This window comes from Nelumbo nucifera, chromosome 4, assembly GCF_055504915.1.
Source record: "Nelumbo nucifera cultivar China Antique chromosome 4, China Antique-T2T, whole genome shotgun sequence".
In the NCBI taxonomy this organism is placed as follows: domain Eukaryota; kingdom Viridiplantae; phylum Streptophyta; class Magnoliopsida; order Proteales; family Nelumbonaceae; genus Nelumbo; species Nelumbo nucifera.
Genome location: NC_142652.1, coordinates 50,730,646 through 50,746,482, shown reverse-complemented (window position 1 = coordinate 50,746,482; position 15,837 = coordinate 50,730,646). Strand labels below are relative to the sequence as shown.

The 15,837-nt window shown below is 46.2% G+C and overlaps 30 non-coding genes and 3 pseudogenes across 30 annotated transcripts; all 33 read left to right on the top strand.

Moving 5' to 3' along the window:
- The first annotated feature begins 211 nt into the window (after positions 1–211).
- On the top strand, positions 212–330 carry LOC148793630 (5S ribosomal RNA; annotated as a pseudogene).
- A 354-nt stretch (positions 331–684) lies between these two features.
- On the top strand, positions 685–803 carry LOC148793629 (5S ribosomal RNA). Its single transcript, XR_016068783.1, has one exon. It is a non-coding gene; the product is annotated as a 5S ribosomal RNA (ribosomal RNA).
- Positions 804–1,157: 354 nt separating this feature from the next.
- Positions 1,158–1,276, top strand: LOC148793628 (5S ribosomal RNA). Its single transcript, XR_016071201.1, has one exon. It is a non-coding gene; the product is annotated as a 5S ribosomal RNA (ribosomal RNA).
- A 353-nt stretch (positions 1,277–1,629) lies between these two features.
- Positions 1,630–1,748, top strand: LOC148793627 (5S ribosomal RNA). The gene has a single exon (XR_016069775.1). It is a non-coding gene; the product is annotated as a 5S ribosomal RNA (ribosomal RNA).
- Positions 1,749–2,102: 354 nt separating this feature from the next.
- On the top strand, positions 2,103–2,221 carry LOC148793626 (5S ribosomal RNA). Its single transcript, XR_016075052.1, has one exon. It is a non-coding gene; the product is annotated as a 5S ribosomal RNA (ribosomal RNA).
- Positions 2,222–2,575: 354 nt separating this feature from the next.
- On the top strand, positions 2,576–2,694 carry LOC148793625 (5S ribosomal RNA). Its single transcript, XR_016075120.1, has one exon. It is a non-coding gene; the product is annotated as a 5S ribosomal RNA (ribosomal RNA).
- A 354-nt stretch (positions 2,695–3,048) lies between these two features.
- On the top strand, positions 3,049–3,167 carry LOC148793624 (5S ribosomal RNA). Its single transcript, XR_016071620.1, has one exon. It is a non-coding gene; the product is annotated as a 5S ribosomal RNA (ribosomal RNA).
- Positions 3,168–3,521: 354 nt separating this feature from the next.
- On the top strand, positions 3,522–3,640 carry LOC148793623 (5S ribosomal RNA). The gene has a single exon (XR_016072605.1). It is a non-coding gene; the product is annotated as a 5S ribosomal RNA (ribosomal RNA).
- Positions 3,641–3,994: 354 nt separating this feature from the next.
- LOC148793622 (5S ribosomal RNA) lies at positions 3,995–4,113 on the top strand. The gene has a single exon (XR_016071200.1). It is a non-coding gene; the product is annotated as a 5S ribosomal RNA (ribosomal RNA).
- A 353-nt stretch (positions 4,114–4,466) lies between these two features.
- Positions 4,467–4,585, top strand: LOC148793621 (5S ribosomal RNA). Its single transcript, XR_016069360.1, has one exon. It is a non-coding gene; the product is annotated as a 5S ribosomal RNA (ribosomal RNA).
- A 354-nt stretch (positions 4,586–4,939) lies between these two features.
- LOC148793620 (5S ribosomal RNA) lies at positions 4,940–5,058 on the top strand. Its single transcript, XR_016069068.1, has one exon. It is a non-coding gene; the product is annotated as a 5S ribosomal RNA (ribosomal RNA).
- A 353-nt stretch (positions 5,059–5,411) lies between these two features.
- Positions 5,412–5,530, top strand: LOC148793619 (5S ribosomal RNA). The gene has a single exon (XR_016069540.1). It is a non-coding gene; the product is annotated as a 5S ribosomal RNA (ribosomal RNA).
- Positions 5,531–5,884: 354 nt separating this feature from the next.
- Positions 5,885–6,003, top strand: LOC148793618 (5S ribosomal RNA; annotated as a pseudogene).
- Positions 6,004–6,357: 354 nt separating this feature from the next.
- Positions 6,358–6,476, top strand: LOC148793617 (5S ribosomal RNA). The gene has a single exon (XR_016073667.1). It is a non-coding gene; the product is annotated as a 5S ribosomal RNA (ribosomal RNA).
- Positions 6,477–6,831: 355 nt separating this feature from the next.
- Positions 6,832–6,950, top strand: LOC148793616 (5S ribosomal RNA). Its single transcript, XR_016068970.1, has one exon. It is a non-coding gene; the product is annotated as a 5S ribosomal RNA (ribosomal RNA).
- Positions 6,951–7,304: 354 nt separating this feature from the next.
- Positions 7,305–7,423, top strand: LOC148793615 (5S ribosomal RNA; annotated as a pseudogene).
- A 387-nt stretch (positions 7,424–7,810) lies between these two features.
- Positions 7,811–7,929, top strand: LOC148793614 (5S ribosomal RNA). The gene has a single exon (XR_016068990.1). It is a non-coding gene; the product is annotated as a 5S ribosomal RNA (ribosomal RNA).
- A 354-nt stretch (positions 7,930–8,283) lies between these two features.
- Positions 8,284–8,402, top strand: LOC148793613 (5S ribosomal RNA). The gene has a single exon (XR_016073360.1). It is a non-coding gene; the product is annotated as a 5S ribosomal RNA (ribosomal RNA).
- Positions 8,403–8,757: 355 nt separating this feature from the next.
- Positions 8,758–8,876, top strand: LOC148793612 (5S ribosomal RNA). Its single transcript, XR_016072298.1, has one exon. It is a non-coding gene; the product is annotated as a 5S ribosomal RNA (ribosomal RNA).
- Positions 8,877–9,230: 354 nt separating this feature from the next.
- LOC148793611 (5S ribosomal RNA) lies at positions 9,231–9,349 on the top strand. Its single transcript, XR_016073006.1, has one exon. It is a non-coding gene; the product is annotated as a 5S ribosomal RNA (ribosomal RNA).
- Positions 9,350–9,703: 354 nt separating this feature from the next.
- Positions 9,704–9,822, top strand: LOC148793610 (5S ribosomal RNA). Its single transcript, XR_016069202.1, has one exon. It is a non-coding gene; the product is annotated as a 5S ribosomal RNA (ribosomal RNA).
- A 355-nt stretch (positions 9,823–10,177) lies between these two features.
- LOC148793609 (5S ribosomal RNA) lies at positions 10,178–10,296 on the top strand. The gene has a single exon (XR_016074900.1). It is a non-coding gene; the product is annotated as a 5S ribosomal RNA (ribosomal RNA).
- A 354-nt stretch (positions 10,297–10,650) lies between these two features.
- On the top strand, positions 10,651–10,769 carry LOC148793608 (5S ribosomal RNA). The gene has a single exon (XR_016073611.1). It is a non-coding gene; the product is annotated as a 5S ribosomal RNA (ribosomal RNA).
- A 354-nt stretch (positions 10,770–11,123) lies between these two features.
- Positions 11,124–11,242, top strand: LOC148793607 (5S ribosomal RNA). Its single transcript, XR_016068944.1, has one exon. It is a non-coding gene; the product is annotated as a 5S ribosomal RNA (ribosomal RNA).
- Positions 11,243–11,596: 354 nt separating this feature from the next.
- On the top strand, positions 11,597–11,715 carry LOC148793606 (5S ribosomal RNA). The gene has a single exon (XR_016069033.1). It is a non-coding gene; the product is annotated as a 5S ribosomal RNA (ribosomal RNA).
- Positions 11,716–12,069: 354 nt separating this feature from the next.
- On the top strand, positions 12,070–12,188 carry LOC148793605 (5S ribosomal RNA). The gene has a single exon (XR_016073005.1). It is a non-coding gene; the product is annotated as a 5S ribosomal RNA (ribosomal RNA).
- A 354-nt stretch (positions 12,189–12,542) lies between these two features.
- LOC148793604 (5S ribosomal RNA) lies at positions 12,543–12,661 on the top strand. The gene has a single exon (XR_016074697.1). It is a non-coding gene; the product is annotated as a 5S ribosomal RNA (ribosomal RNA).
- A 355-nt stretch (positions 12,662–13,016) lies between these two features.
- On the top strand, positions 13,017–13,135 carry LOC148793603 (5S ribosomal RNA). Its single transcript, XR_016073527.1, has one exon. It is a non-coding gene; the product is annotated as a 5S ribosomal RNA (ribosomal RNA).
- Positions 13,136–13,489: 354 nt separating this feature from the next.
- Positions 13,490–13,608, top strand: LOC148793602 (5S ribosomal RNA). Its single transcript, XR_016073610.1, has one exon. It is a non-coding gene; the product is annotated as a 5S ribosomal RNA (ribosomal RNA).
- Positions 13,609–13,962: 354 nt separating this feature from the next.
- Positions 13,963–14,081, top strand: LOC148793601 (5S ribosomal RNA). The gene has a single exon (XR_016073674.1). It is a non-coding gene; the product is annotated as a 5S ribosomal RNA (ribosomal RNA).
- Positions 14,082–14,435: 354 nt separating this feature from the next.
- Positions 14,436–14,554, top strand: LOC148793600 (5S ribosomal RNA). The gene has a single exon (XR_016069359.1). It is a non-coding gene; the product is annotated as a 5S ribosomal RNA (ribosomal RNA).
- A 354-nt stretch (positions 14,555–14,908) lies between these two features.
- LOC148793599 (5S ribosomal RNA) lies at positions 14,909–15,027 on the top strand. The gene has a single exon (XR_016069067.1). It is a non-coding gene; the product is annotated as a 5S ribosomal RNA (ribosomal RNA).
- Positions 15,028–15,380: 353 nt separating this feature from the next.
- LOC148793598 (5S ribosomal RNA) lies at positions 15,381–15,499 on the top strand. Its single transcript, XR_016075051.1, has one exon. It is a non-coding gene; the product is annotated as a 5S ribosomal RNA (ribosomal RNA).
- Positions 15,500–15,837: the final 338 nt, after the last annotated feature.

The following is a 15,837-nucleotide window of genomic DNA, read 5'->3' as shown; positions in this document are numbered from 1 at the left end:
TTTTGGCATTCGTCGTGCATTGTGGGCCCCGCGATAATATTGCATCTATCCGGGGGTGCGGCAGATCTGAAAAGCAAACACTCTACTCACGTAGGAGCTTGTGCACGGTTACCAAGGGAGGAAGGCTGCATACACAGTTTTTTCAAGTCTAAAACAATTAATGGAGGGGAGCAAGATAGTGCATAAAGATCTAAGCGAGCATGAATTAAATGGGTGCGATCATACCCACACTAATGAACCGGATCCCATCAGAACTCCAAAGTTAAGCGTGCTTGGGCGAGAGTAGTAATAGGGTGGGTGACCTCCTGGGAAGTCCTCGTGTTGCACCCCAATTTTATTAATATTTTATTTTGATTTGTATTTGCAAATTCCATTTGTTGTTTCTGGGAGACAACTGGAAAAAATGCGTCGGATACTCGGACCATTTGCGGCACGATTGTCATTACTGAATGGCAACGATGCAAGAACCGGGCTTTCGGCATTCGTCATGCATTGTGGGCCCCGCGATAGTATTGCATCTATCCGGAGGTGCGGCAGATCTGAAAAGCAAACACTCCGCTCACGTAGGAGCTTGTGCACGGTTACCAAGGGAGGAAGGCTGCATACACATTTTTTTCAAATCTAAAACAATTAATGGAGGGGAGCAAGATTGTGCATAAAGATCTAAGCGACCATGAATTAATCGGGTGCGATCATACCAGCACTAATGCACCGGATCCCATCAGAACTCCGAAGTTTAGCGTCCTTGGGCGAGAGTAGTACTAGGATGGGTGACCTCCTGGGAAGTCCCCGTGTTGCACCCCAATTTTCTTAATATTTTATTTTGATTTGTATTTGCAAATTCCATTTGTTGTTTCGGCGATACAACTGGAAACAACACGTCGGATACTCGGACCATTTGCGGCGCGATCGTCATTACTGAATGGCAACGATGCAGGAACCGGGCATTCGGCATTCGTCGTGCATTGTGGGCCCCGCGATAGTATTGCTTCTATCCGGGGGTGCGGCAGATCTGAAAAGCAAACACTCTGCTCACGTAGGAGCTTGTGCACGGTTACCAAGGGAGGAAGGCTGCATACACAGTTTTTTCAAATCTAAAACAATTAATGGAGGGGAGCAAGATAGTGCATAATGATCTAAGCGAGCATGAATTAAACGGGTGCGATCATACCAGCACTAAAGCACCGGATCCCATCAGAACTCCGAAGTTAAGTGTGCTTGGGCGAGAGTAGTACTAGAATGGGTGACCTCCTGGGAAGTCCTCGTGTTGCACCCCAATTTATTAATATTTTATTTTGATTTGTGTTTGCAAATTCCATTTGTTGTTTCGGCGATACAACTGGAAACAACGCGTCGGATACTCGGACCATTTGTGGCACGATTGTCATTACTGAGTGGCAACGATGCAAGTACCGGACTTTCGGCATTCGTCATGCATTGTGGGCCCCGCGATAGTATTGCATCTATCCGGAGGTGCGGCAGATCTGAAAAGCAAACACTCCGCTCACGTAGGAGCTTGTGCACGGTTACCAAGGGTGGAAGGCTGCATACACATTTTTTTCAAATCTAAAACAATTAATGGAGGGGAGCAAGATAGTGCATAAAGATCTAAGCGAGCATGAATTAAACGGGTGCGATCATACCGGCACTAATGCACCGGATCCCATCAGAACTCCGAAGTTAAGTGTGCTTGGGTGAGAGTAGTATTAGAATGGGTGACTTCCTGGGAAGTCCTCGTGTTGCACCCCAATTTTATTAATATTTTATTTTGATTTGTATTTGCAAATTCCATTTGTTGTTTCGGCGATACAACTGGAAACAACGCGTCGGATACTCGGACCATTTGCGGCACGATTGTCATTACTGAGTGGCAACGATGCAAGTACCGGACTTTCGGCATTCGTCATGCATTGTGGGCCCCGCGATAGTATTGCATCTCTCCGGAGGTGTGGCAGATCTGAAAAGCAAACACTCCGCTCACGTAGGAGCTTGTGCACGGTTACCAAGGGAGGAAGGCTGCATACACATTTTTTTCAAATCTAAAACAATTAATGGAGGGGAGCAAGATAGTGCATAAAGATCTAAGCGACCATGAATTAATCGGGTGCGATCATACCAGCACTAATGCACCGGATCCCATCAGAACTCCGAAGTTTAGCGTGCTTGGGCGAGAGTAGTACTAGGATGGGTGACCTCCTGGGAAGGCCTCGCGTTGCACCCCAATTTTCTTAATATTTTATTTTGATTTGTATTTGCAAATTCCATTTGTTGTTTCGGCGATACAACTGGAAACAACACGTCGGATACTCGGACCATTTGCGGCACGATTGTCATTACTGAGTGGCAACGATGCAAGTACCGGACTTTCGGCATTCGTCATGCATTGTGGGCCCCGTGATAGTATTGCATCTATCCGGAGGTGCGGCAGATCTGAAAAGCAAAAACTCCGCTCACGTAGGAGCTTGTGCACGGTTACCAAGGGAGGAAGGCTGCATACACATTTTTTTCAAATCTAAAACAATTAATGGAGGGGAGCAAGATAGTGCATAAAGATCTAAGCGAGCATGAATTAATCGGGTGCGATCATACCAGCACTAGTGCACCGGATCCCATCAGAACTCCGAAGTTTAGCGTGCTTGGGCGAGAGTAGTACTAGGATGGGCGACCTCCTGGGAAGTCCTCGTGTTGCACCCCATTTTTCTTAATATTTTATTTTGATTTGTATTTGCAAATTCCATTTGTTGTTTCGGCGATACAACTGGAAACAACACGTCGGATAATCGGACCATTTGCAGCGCGATCGTCATTACTGAATGGCAACGATGCAGGAACCGGGCATTCGGCATTCGTCGTGCATTGTGGGCCCCGCGATAGTATTGCATTTATCCGGTGGTGCGGCAGATCTGAAAAGCAAACAATCCGCTCACGTAGGAGCTTGTGCACGGTTACCAAGGGAGGAAGGCTGCATACACAGTTTTTTCAAATCTAAAACAATTAATGGAGGGGAGCAAGATAGAGCATAAAGATATAAGCGAGCATGAATTAAACGGGTGCGATCATACCAGCACTAATGCACCGGATCCCATCAGAACTCCGAAGTTAAGTGTGCTTGGGCGAGAGTAGTACTAGAATGGGTGACCTCCTGGGAAGTCCTCGTGTTGCACCCCAATTTTATTAATATTTTATTTTGATTTGTATTTGCAAATTACATTTGTTGTTTCGGCGATACAACTGGAAACAACACGTCGGATACTCGGACCATTTGCGGCACGATCGTCATTACTGAATGGCAACGATGCAGGAACCGGGCTTTCGGCATTCGTCGTGCATTGTGGGCCCCGCGATAGTATTGCATTTATCCGGTGGTGCGGCAGATCTGAAAAGCAAACAATCCGCTCACGTAGGAGCTTGTGCACGGTTACCAAGGGAGGAAGGCTGCATACGCAGTTTTTTCAAATCTAAAACAATTAATGGAGGGGAGCAAGATAGTGCATAAAGATCTACGCGAGCATGATTTAAACGGGTGCGATCATACCAGCACTAATGCACCGGATCCCATCAGAACTCCGAAGTTAAGTGTGCTTGGGTGAGAGTAGTACTAGGATGGGTGACCTCCTGGGAATTCCTCGTGTTGCACCCCAATTTTATTAATATTTTATTTTGATCTGTATTTGCAAATTCCATTTGTTGTTTCGGCGATACAACTGGAAACAACGCGTCGGATACTCGGACCATTTGCGGCACGATCGTCATTACAGAATGGCAACGATGCAAGAACCGGGCTTTTGGCATTCGTCGTGAATTGTGGGCCCCGCGATAGTATTGCATCTATCCGGGGGTGCGGCAGATCTGAAAAGCAAACACTCTGCTCACGTAGGAGCTTGTGCACGGTTACCAAGGGAGGAAGGCTGCATACACAGTTTTTTCAAATCTAAAACAATTAATGGAGGGGAGCAAGATAGTGCATTAAAATCTAAGCGAGCATGAATTAAACGGGTGCGATCATACCAGCACTAAAGCACCGGATCCCATCAGAACTCCGAAGTTAAGTGTGCTTGGGCGAGAGTAGTACTAGAATGGGTGACCTCCTGGGAAGTCCTCGTGTTGCACCCCAATTTTATTAATATTTTATTTTGATTTGTATTTGCAAATTCCATTTGTTGTATCGGCGATACAACTGAAACAACGCGTCGGATACTCGGACCATTTGCGGTACGATTGTCATTACTGAGTGGCAACGATGCAAGTACCGGACTTTCGGCATTCGTCATGCATTGTGGGCCCCGTGATAGTATTGCATCTATCCGGAGGTGCGGCAGATCTGAAAAGCAAACACTCCGCTCACGTAGGAGCTTGTGCACGGTTACCAAGGGAGGAAGGCTGCATACACATTTTTTTCAAATCTAAAACAATTAATGGAGGGGAGCAAGATAGTGCATAAAGATCTAAGCGACCATGAATTAATCGGGTGCGATCATTCCAGCACTAATGCACCGGATCCCATCAGAACTCCGAAGTTTAGCGTGCTTGGGCGAGAGTAGTACTAGGATGGGTGACCTCCTGGGAAGGCCTCGCGTTGCACCCCAATTTTCTTAATATTTTATTTTGATTTGTATTTGCAAATTCCATTTGTTGTTTCGGCGATACAACTGGAAACAACACGTCGGATACTCGGACCATTTGCGGCACGATCATCATTACTGAATGGCAACGATGCAGGAACCGGGCTTTCGGCATTCGTCGTGCATTGTGGGCCCCGCGATAGTATTGCATTTATCCGGTGGTGCGGTAGATCTGAAAAGCAAACATTCCGCTCACGTAGGAGCTTGTGCACGGTTACCAAGGGAGAAAGGCTGCATACACAGTTTTTTCAAATCTAAAACAATTAATGGAGGGGAGCAAGATAGTGCATAAAGATCTAAGCGAGCATGAATTAAACGGGTGCGATCATACCAGCACTAATGCACTGGATCCCATCAGAACTCCGAAATTAAGTGTGCTTGGGCGAGAGTAGTACTAGAATGGGTGACCTCCTGGGAAGTCCTCGTGTTGCACCCCAATTTTATTAATATTTTATTTTGATTTGTATTTGCAAATTCCATTTGTTGTTTCGGCGATACAACTGAAACAACGCGTCGGATACTCGGACCATTTGCGGCACGATCGTCATTACTGACTGGCAACGATGCAAGTACCGGACTTTCGGCATTCGTCATGCATTGTGGGCCCCGCGATAGTATTGCATCTATCCGGAGGTGCGGCAGATCTGAAAAACAAACACTCCGCTCACGTAGGAGCTTGTGCACGGTTACCAAGGGAGGAAGGGTGCATACACATTTTTTTCAAATCTAAAACAATTAATGGAGGGGAGCAAGATAGTGCATAAAGATCTAAGCGACCATGAATTAATCGGGTGCGATCATACCAGCACTAATGCACCGGATCCCATCAGAACTCCGAAGTTTAGCGTGCTTGGGCGAGAGTAGTACTAGGATGGGTGACCTCCTAGGAAGGCCTCGCGTTGCACCCCAATTTTCTTAATATTTTATTTTGATTTGTATTTGCAAATTCCATTTGTTGTTTCGGCGATACAACTGGAAACAACACGTCGGATACTCGGACCATTTGCGGCACGATCGTCATTACTGAATGGCAACGATGCAGGAACCGGGCTTTCGGCATTCGTCGTGCATTGTGGGCCCCGCGATAATATTGCATCTATCCAGGGGTGCGGCAGATCTGAAAAGCAAACACTCTGCTCACGTAGGAGCTTGTGCACGGTTACCAAGGGAGGAAGGCTGCATACACAGTTTTTTCATGTCTAAAACAATTAATGGAGGGGAGCAAGATAGTGCATAAAGATCTAAGCGAGCATGAATGAAATGGGTGCGATCGTAGCAGCACTAATGCACTGAATCCCATCAGAACTCCGAAGTTAAGCGTGTTTGAGCGAGAGTAGTACTAGGATGGGTGACCTCCTGGGAAGTCCTCGTGTTTCACCCCAATTTTATTAATATTTTATTTTGATTTGTATTTGCAAATTCCATTTGTTGTTTCTGGGAGACTACTGGAAACAATGCGTCGGATACTCGGACCATTTGCGGCACGATTGTCATTACTGAATGGCAACGATGCAGGAACCGGGCTTTCGGCATTCGTCGTGCATTGTGGGCCCCGCGATAGTATTGCATTTATCCGGTGGTGCGGCAGATCTGAAAAGCAAACAATTCGCTCACGTAGGAGCTTGTGCACGGTTACCAAGGGAGGAAGGCTGCATACACAGTTTTTTCAAATCTAAAACAATTAATGGAGGGGAGCAAGATAGTGCATAAAGATCTAAGCGAGCATGAATTTAACGGCTGCGATCATACCAGCACTAATGCACCGGATCCCATCAGAACTCCGAAGTTAAGTGTGCTTGGGCGAGAGTAGTACTGGAATGGGTGACCTCCTGGGAAGTCCTCGTGTTGCACCCCAATTTTATTAATATTTTATTTCAATATCGTATTTGCAAATTCCATTTTTCGTTTCGGCGAGACAAACGCAAACAACGCGCCGGATACTCGGACCATTTGCGGCACGATCGTCATTACTGAATGGGAACCGTGCAAAAACCGGGCTTTTGGCATTCGTCGTGCATTGTGGGCCCCGCGATAGTATTGCATCTATCCGGGGGTGCGGCAGATCTGAAAAACAAACACTCTGCTCACGTAGGAGCTTGTGCACGGTTACCAAGGGAGGAAGGCTGCATACACAGTTTTTTCAAGTCTAAAACAATTAATGGAGGGGAGCAAGATAGTGCATAAAGATCTAAGCGAGCATGAATTAAACGGGTGCGATCAGATCAGCACTAATGCACCGGATCCCATAAGAACTCCGAAGTTAAGCGTGCTTGGGCGAGAGCAGTACTAGGATGGGTGACCTCTTGGGAAGTCCTCGTGTTGCACCCCAATTTTATTAATATTTTATTTTGATTTGTATTTGCAAATTCCATTTGTTGTTTCGGCGATACAACTGGAAACAACGCGTCGGATACTCGGACCATTTGCGGCACGATCGTCATTACTGAGTGGCAACGATGCAAATACCGGACTTTCGGCATTCGTCATGCATTGTGGGCCCCGCGATAGTATTGCATCTATCCGGAGGTGCGGCAGATCTGAAAAGCAAACACTTCGCTCACGTAGGAGCTTGTGCACGGTTACCAAGGGAGGAAGGCTACATACACATTTTTTTCAAATCTAAAACAATTAATGGAGGGGAGCAAGATAGTGCATAAAGATCTAAGCGAGCATGAATTAATCTGGTGTGATCATACCAGCACTAATGCACTGGATCCCATCAGAACTCCGAAGTTAAGCGTGCTTGGGTGAGAGTAGTACTAGGATGGGTGACCTCCTGGGAAGTCCTAGTACTACTCTCACCCAAGCACGCTTAACTCCTCGTGTTGCACCCCAATTTTATTAATATTTTATTTCGATATCGTATTTACAAATTCCATTTGTCGTTTCGGCGAGACAAACGCAAACAACGCGCCGGATACTCGGACCATTTGCGGCACGATTGTCAATACTGAATGGGAACCGTGCAAAAACCGGGCTTTTGGCATTCATCGTGCATTGTGGGCCCCGCGATAATATTGCATTTATCCGGGGTGCGGCATATCTGAAAAGCAAACACTCTACTCACGTAGGAGCTTGTGCACGGTTACCAAGGGAGGAAGGCTGCATACACAGTTTTTTCAAGTCTAAAACAATTAATGGAGGGGAGCAAGATAGTGCACAAAGATCTAAGCGAGCATGAATTAAATTGGTGCGATCATACCAGCACTAATGCACCGGATTCCATCAGAACTCCAAAGTTAAGCGTGCTTGGGCGAGAGTAGTACTAGGATGGGTGACCTCCTGGGAAGTCCTCGTGTTGCACCCCAATTTTATTAATATTTTATTTTGATTTGTATTTGCAAATTCCATTTGTTGTTTCTGGGAGACAACTGGAAACAATGCATCGGATACTCGGACCATTTGCGGCACGATCGTCATTACTGAATGGCAACGATGCAAGAACCAGGCTTTCGGCATTCGTCATGCATTGTGGTCCCCGCGATAGTATTGCATCTATCCGGAGGTGCGGCAGATCTGAAAAGCAAACACTTCGCTCACGTAGGAGCTTGTGCACGGTTACCAAGGGAGGAAGGCTGCATACACATTTTTTTCAAATCTAAATCAATTAAAGGAAGGGAGCAAGATAGTTCATAAAGATCTAAGCGAGCATGAATTAAACGGGTGCGATCATACCAGCACTAATGCACCGGATCCCATCAGAACTCCGAAGTTAAGTGTGCTTGGGCGAGAATAGTACTAGGATGGGTGACCTCCTAGGAAGTCCTCGTGTTGCACCCCAATTTTATTAATATTTTATTTCATTATCGTATTTACAAATTCCATTTGTCGTTTCGGCGAGACAAACGCAAACAACGCGCCGGATACTCGGACCATTTGCGGCACGATTGTCAATACTGAATGGGAACCGTGCAAAAACCGGGCTTTTGGCATTCGTCGTGCATTGTGGGCCCCGCGATAATATTGCATCTATCCGGGGGTGCGGCAGATCTGAAAAGCAAACACTCTACTCACGTAGGAGCTTGTGCACGGTTACCAAGGGAGGAAGGCTGCATACATAGTTTTTTCAAGTCTAAAACAATTAATGGAGGGGAGCAAGATAGTGCATAAAGATCTAAGCGAGCATGAATTAAGTGGGTGCGATCATACCAGCACTAATGCACTGGATCCCATCAGAACTCCAAAGTTAAGCGTGCTTGGGCGAGAGTAGTACTAGGATGGGTGACCTCCGGGGAAGTCCTCGTGTTGCACCCCAATTTTATTAATATTTTATTTTGATTTGTATTTGCAAATTCCATTTGTTGTTTCGGCGATACAACTGGAAACAACGCGTCGGATACTCGGACCATTTGCGGCACGATCGTCATTACTGAGTGGCAACGATGCAAGTACCGGACTTTCGGCATTCGTCATGCATTGTGGGCCCCGCGATAGTATTGCATCTATCCGGAGGTGCGGCAGATCTGAAAAGCAAACACTCCGCTCACGTAGGAGCTTGTGCACGGTTACCAAGGGAGGAAGGCTGCCTACACATTTTTTTCAAATCTAAAACAATTAATGGAAGGGAGCAAGATAGTTCATAAAGATCTAAGCGAGCATGAATTAAACGGGTGCGATCATACCAGCACTAATGCACCGGATCCCATCAGAACTCCGAAGTTAAGTGTGCTTGGGCGAGAATAGTACTAGGATGGGTGACCTCCGGGGAAGTCCTCGTGTTGCACCCCAATTTTATTAATATTTTATTTTGATTTGTATTTGCAAATTCCATTTGTTGTTTCGGCGATACAACTGGAAACAACGCGTCGGATACTCGGACCATTTGCGGCACGATCGTCATTACTGAGTGGCAACGATGCAAGTACCGGACTTTCGGCATTCGTCATGCATTGTGGGCCCTGCGATAGTATTGCATCTATCCGGAGGTGCGGCAGATCTGAAAAGCAAGCATTCCGCTCACGTAGGAGCTTGTGCACGGTTACCAAGGGAGGAAGGCTGCCTACACATTTTTTTCAAATCTAAAACAATTAATGGAACGGAGCAAGATAGTTCATAAAGATCTAAGCGAGCATGAATTAAAAGGATGCGATCATACGAGCACTAATGCACCGGATCCCATCAGAACTCCGAAGTTAAGTGTGCTTGGGCGAGAGTAGTACTAGGATGGGTGACCTCCTGGGAAGTCCTCGTGTTGCACCCCAATTTTATTAATATTTTATTGCGATATCGTATTTACAAATTCCATTTGTCGTTTCGGCGAGACAAACGCAAACAATGCGCCGGATACTCGGACCATTTGCGGCACGATTGTCAATACTGAATGGTAACCGTGCAAAAACCGGGCTTTTGGCATTCGTCGTGCATTGTGGGCCCCGCGATAATATTGCATCTATCCGGGGGTGCGGCAGCTCTGAAAAGCAAACACTCTACTCACGTAGGAGCTTGTGCACGGTTACCAAGGGAGGAAGGCTGGATACACAGTTTTTTCAAGTCTAAAACAATTAATGGAGGGGAGCAAGATAGAGCATAAAGATCTAAGCGAGCATGAATTAAACGGGTGTGATCATACCAGCACTAATGCACCGGATCCCATCAGAACTCCGAAGTTAAGTATGCTTGGGCGAGAGTAGTACTAGAATGGGTGACCTCCTGGGAAGTCCTCGTGTTGCACCCCAATTTTATTAATATTTTATTTTGATTTGTATTTGCAAATTCCATTTGTTGTTTCGGCGATACAACAGGAAACAACGCGTCGGATACTCGGACCATTTGCGGCACGATCGTCATTACTGAATGGCAACGATGCAAGAACCGGGCTTTTGGCATTCGTCGTGCATTGTGGGCCCCGCGATAATATTGCATCTATCCGGGGGTGCGGCAGATCTGAAAAACAAACAATCCGCTCATGTAGGAGCTTGTGCACGGTTACCAAGGGAGGAAGGCTGCATACACAGTTTTTTCAAGTCTAAAACAATTAATGAAGGGGAGCAAGATAGTGCATAAAGATCTAAGCGAGCATGAATTAAACGGGTGCGATCATACCAGCACTAATGCACCGGATCCCATCAGAACTCCGAAGTTAAGTATGCTTGGGCGAGAGTAGTACTAGAATGGGTGACCTCCTGGGAAGTCCTCGTGTTGCACCCCAATTTTATTAATATTTTATTTTGATTTGTATTTGTAAATTCCATTTGTTGTTTCGGCGATACAACTGGAAACAACGCGTCGGATACTCGGACCTTTTGCGGCACGATCGTCATTACTGAATGGCAACGATGCAAGAACCGGGCTTTCGGCATTCGTCATGCATTGTGGACCCCGCGATAGTATTGCATCTATCCGGAGGTGCGGCAGATCTGAAAAGCAAACACTCCGCTCACGTAGGATCTTGTGCACGGTTACCAAGGGAGGAAGGCAGCATACACATTTTTTTCAAATCTAAAATAAATAATGGAGGGGAGCAAGATAGTTTATAAAGATCTAAGCGAGCATGAATTAAACGGGTGCGTTCATACCAGCACTAATGCCCCGGATCCCATCAGAACTCCGAAGTTAAGTGTGCTTGGGCGAGAGTAGTACTAGAATGGGTGACCTCCTGGGAAGTCCTCGTGTTGCACCCCAATTTTCTTAATATTTTATTTTGATTTGTATTTGTAAATTCCATTTGTTGTTTCGGCGATACAACTGGAAACAACGCGTCGGATACTCGGACCATTTGCGGCACGATCGTCATTACTGAATGGCAACGATGCTGGAACCGGGCTTTCGGCATTCGTCGTGCATTGTGGGCCCCGCGATAGTATTGCATTTATCCGGTGGTTCGGCAGATCTGAAAAGCAAACAATCCGCTCACGTAGGAGCTTGTGCACGGTTACCAAGGGAGGAAGGCTGCATACACAGTTTTTTCAAATCTAAAACAATTAATGGAGGGGAGCAAGATAGTGCATAAAGATCTAAGCGAGCATAAATTAAACGGGTGCGATCATACCAGCACTAATGCACCGGATCCCATCAGAACTCCGAAGTTAAGTATGCTTGGCCGAGAGTAGTACTAGAATGGGTGACCTCCTGGGAAGTCCTCGTGTCGCACCCCAATTTTATTAATATTTTATTTTGATTTGTATTTGCAAATTCCATTTGTTGTTTCGGCGATACAACTGGAAACAACGCGTCGGATACTCGGACCATTTGCGGCACGGTCGTCATTACTGAATGGCAACGATGCAAGAACCGGGCTTTCGGCATTCGTCATGCATTGTGGACCCCGCGATAGTATTGCATCTATACGGAGGTGCGGCAGATCAGAAAAGCAAACACTCCGCTCACGTAGGAGCTTGTGCACGGTTACCAAGGGAGGAAGGCAGCATACACATTTTTTTCAAATCTAAAACAAATAATGGAGGGGAGCAAGATAGTTCATAAAAATCTAAGCGAGCATGAATTAAACGGGTGCGATCATACCAGCACTAATGCACCGGATCCCATCAGAACTCCGAAGTTAAGTGTGCTTGGGCGAGAATAGTACTAGGATGGGTGACCTCCGGGGAAGTCCTCGTGTTGCACCCCAATTTTATTAATATTTTATTTTGATTTGTATTTGCAAATTCCATTTGTTGTTTCGGCGATACAACTGGAAACAACGCGTCGGATACTCGGACCATTTGCGGCACGATCGTCATTACTGAGTGGCAACGATGCAAGTACCGGACTTTCGGCATTCGTCATGCATTGTGGGCCCCGCGATAGTATTGCATCTATCCGGAGGTGCGGCAGATCTGAAAAGCAAGCACTCCGCTCACGTAGGAGCTTGTGCACGGTTACCAAGGGAGGAAGGCTGCCTACACATTTTTTTCAAATCTAAAACAATTAATGGAAGGGAGCAAGATAGTTCATAAAGATCTAAGCGAGCATGAATTAAACGGGTGCGATCATACGAGCACTAATGCACCGGATCCCATCAGAACTCCGAAGTTAAGTGTGCTTGGGCGAGAGTAGTACTAGGATGGGTGACCTCCTGGGAAGTCCTCGTGTTGCACCCCAATTTTATTAATATTTTATTGCGATATCGTATTTACAAATTCCATTTGTCGTTTCGGCGAGACAAACGCAAACAATGCGCCGGATACTCGGACCATTTGCGGCACGATTGTCAATACTGAATGGTAACCGTGCAAAAACCGGGCTTTTGGCATTCGTCGTGCATTGTGGGCCCCGCGATAATATTGCATCTATCCGGGGGTGCGGCAGCTCTGAAAAGCAAACACTCTACTCACGTAGGAGCTTGTGCACGGTTACCAAGGGAGGAAGGCTGGATACACAGTTTTTTCAAGTCTAAAACAATTAATGGAGGGGAGCAAGATAGAGCATAAAGATCTAAGCGAGCATGAATTAAACGGGTGTGATCATACCAGCACTAATGCACCGGATCCCATCAGAACTCCGAAGTTAAGTATGCTTGGGCGAGAGTAGTACTAGGATGGGTGACCTCCTGGGAAGTCCTCGTGTTGCACCCCAATTTTATTAATATTTTATTTTGATTTGTATTTGCAAATTCCATTTGTTGTTTCGGCGATACAACAGGAAACAACGCGTCGGATACTCGGACCATTTGCGGCACGATCGTCATTACTGAATGGCAACGATGCAAGAACCGGGCTTTTGGCATTCGTCGTGCATTGTGGGCCCCGCGATAATATTGCATCTATCCGGGGGTGCGGCAGATCTGAAAAGCAAACAATCCGCTCATGTAGGAGCTTGTGCACGGTTACCAAGGGAGGAAGGCTGCATACACAGTTTTTTCAAGTCTAAAACAATTAATGAAGGGGAGCAAGATAGTGCATAAAGATCTAAGCGAGCATGAATTAAACGGGTGCGATCATACCAGCACTAATGCACCGGATCCCATCAGAACTCCGAAGTTAAGTATGCTTGGGCGAGAGTAGTACTAGAATGGGTGACCTCCTGGGAAGTCCTCGTGTTGCACCCCAATTTTATTAATATTTTATTTTGATTTGTATTTGTAAATTCCATTTGTTGTTTCGGCGATACAACTGGAAACAACGCGTCGGATACTCGGACCTTTTGCGGCACGATCGTCATTACTGAATGGCAACGATGCAAGAACCGGGCTTTCGGCATTCGTCATGCATTGTGGACCCCGCGATAGTATTGCATCTATCCGGAGGTGCGGCAGATCTGAAAAGCAAACACTCCGCTCACGTAGGATCTTGTGCACGGTTACGAAGGGAGGAAGGCAGCATACACATTTTTTTCAAATCTAAAATAAATAATGGAGGGGAGCAAGATAGTTTATAAAGATCTAAGCGAGCATGAATTAAACGGGTGCGTTCATACCAGCACTAATGCACCGGATCCCATCAGAACTCCGAAGTTAAGTGTGCTTGGGCGAGAGTAGTACTAGAATGGGTGACCTCCTGGGAAGTCCTCGTGTTGCACCCCAATTTTCTTAATATTTTATTTTGATTTGTATTTGCAAATTCCATTTGTTGTTTCGGCGATACAACTGGAAACAACGCGTCGGATACTCGGACCATTTGCGGCACGATCGTCATTACTGAATGGCAACGATGCTGGAACCGGGCTTTCGGCATTCGTCGTGCATTGTGGGCCCCGCGATAGTATTGCATTTATCCGGTGGTTCGGCAGATCTGAAAAGCAAACACTCCGCTCACGTAGGAGCTTGTGCACGGTTACCAAGGGAGGAAGGCTGCATACACACTTTTTTCAAGTCTAAAACAATTAATGGAGGGGAGCAAGATAGTGCATAAAGATCTAAGCGACCATGAATTAATCGGGTGCGATCATTCCAGCACTAATGCACCGGATCCCATCAGAACTCCGAAGTTTAGCGTGCTTGGGCGAGAGTAGTACTAGGATGGGTGACCTCCTGGGAAGGCCTCGCGTTGCACCCCAATTTTCTTAATATTTTATTTTGATTTGTATTTGCAAATTCCATTTGTTGTTTCGGCGATACAACTGGAAACAACACGTCGGATACTCGGACCATTTGCGGCACGATCGTCATTACTGAATGGCAACGATGCAGGAACCGGGCTTTCGGCATTCGTCGTGCATTGTGGGCCCCGCGATAGTATTGCATTTATCCGGTGGTGCGGCAGATCTGAAAAGCAAACATTCCGCTCACGTAGGAGCTTGTGCACGGTTACCAAGGGAGAAAGGCTGCATACACAGTTTTTTCAAATCTAAAACAATTAATGGAGGGGAGCAAGATAGTGCATAAAGATCTAAGCGAGCATGAATTAAACGGGTGCGATCATACCAGCACTAATGCACTGGATCCCATCAGAACTCCGAAATTAAGTGTGCTTGGGCGAGAGTAGTACTAGAATGGGTGACCTCCTGGGAAGTCCTCGTGTTGCACCCCAATTTTATTAATATTTTATTTCGATTTGTATTTGCAAATTCCATTTGTTGTTTCGGCGATACAACTGAAACAACGCGTCGGATACTCGGACCATTTGCGGCACGATCGTCATTACTGACTGGCAACGATGCAAGTACCGGACTTTCGGCATTCGTCATGCATTGTGGGCCCCGCGATAGTATTGCATCTATCCGGAGGTGCGGCAGATCTGAAAAACAAACACTCCGCTCACGTAGGAGCTTGTGCACGGTTACCAAGGGAGGAAGGGTGCATACACATTTTTTTCAAATCTAAAACAATTAATGGAGGGGAGCAAGATAGTGCATAAAGATCTAAGCGACCATGAATTAATCGGGTGCGATCATACCAGCACTAATGCACCGGATCCCATCAGAACTCCGAAGTTTAGCGTGCTTGGGCGAGAGTAGTACTAGGATGGGTGACCTCCTGGGAAGGCCTCGCGTTGCACCCCAATTTTCTTAATATTTTATTTTGATTTGTATTTGCAAATTCCATTTGTTGTTTCGGCGATACAACTGGAAACAACACGTCGGATACTCGGACCATTTGCGGCACGATCGTCATTACTGAATGGCAACGATGCAGGAACCGGGCTTTCGGCATTCGTCGTGCATTGTGGGCCCCGCGATAGTATTGCATCTATCCAGGGGTGCGGCAGATCTGAAAAGCAAACACTCTGCTCACGTAGGAGCTTGTGCACGGTTACCAAGGGAGGAAGGCTGCATACACAGTTTTTTCATGTCTAAAACAATTAATGGAGGGGAGCAAGATAGTGCATAAAGATCTAAG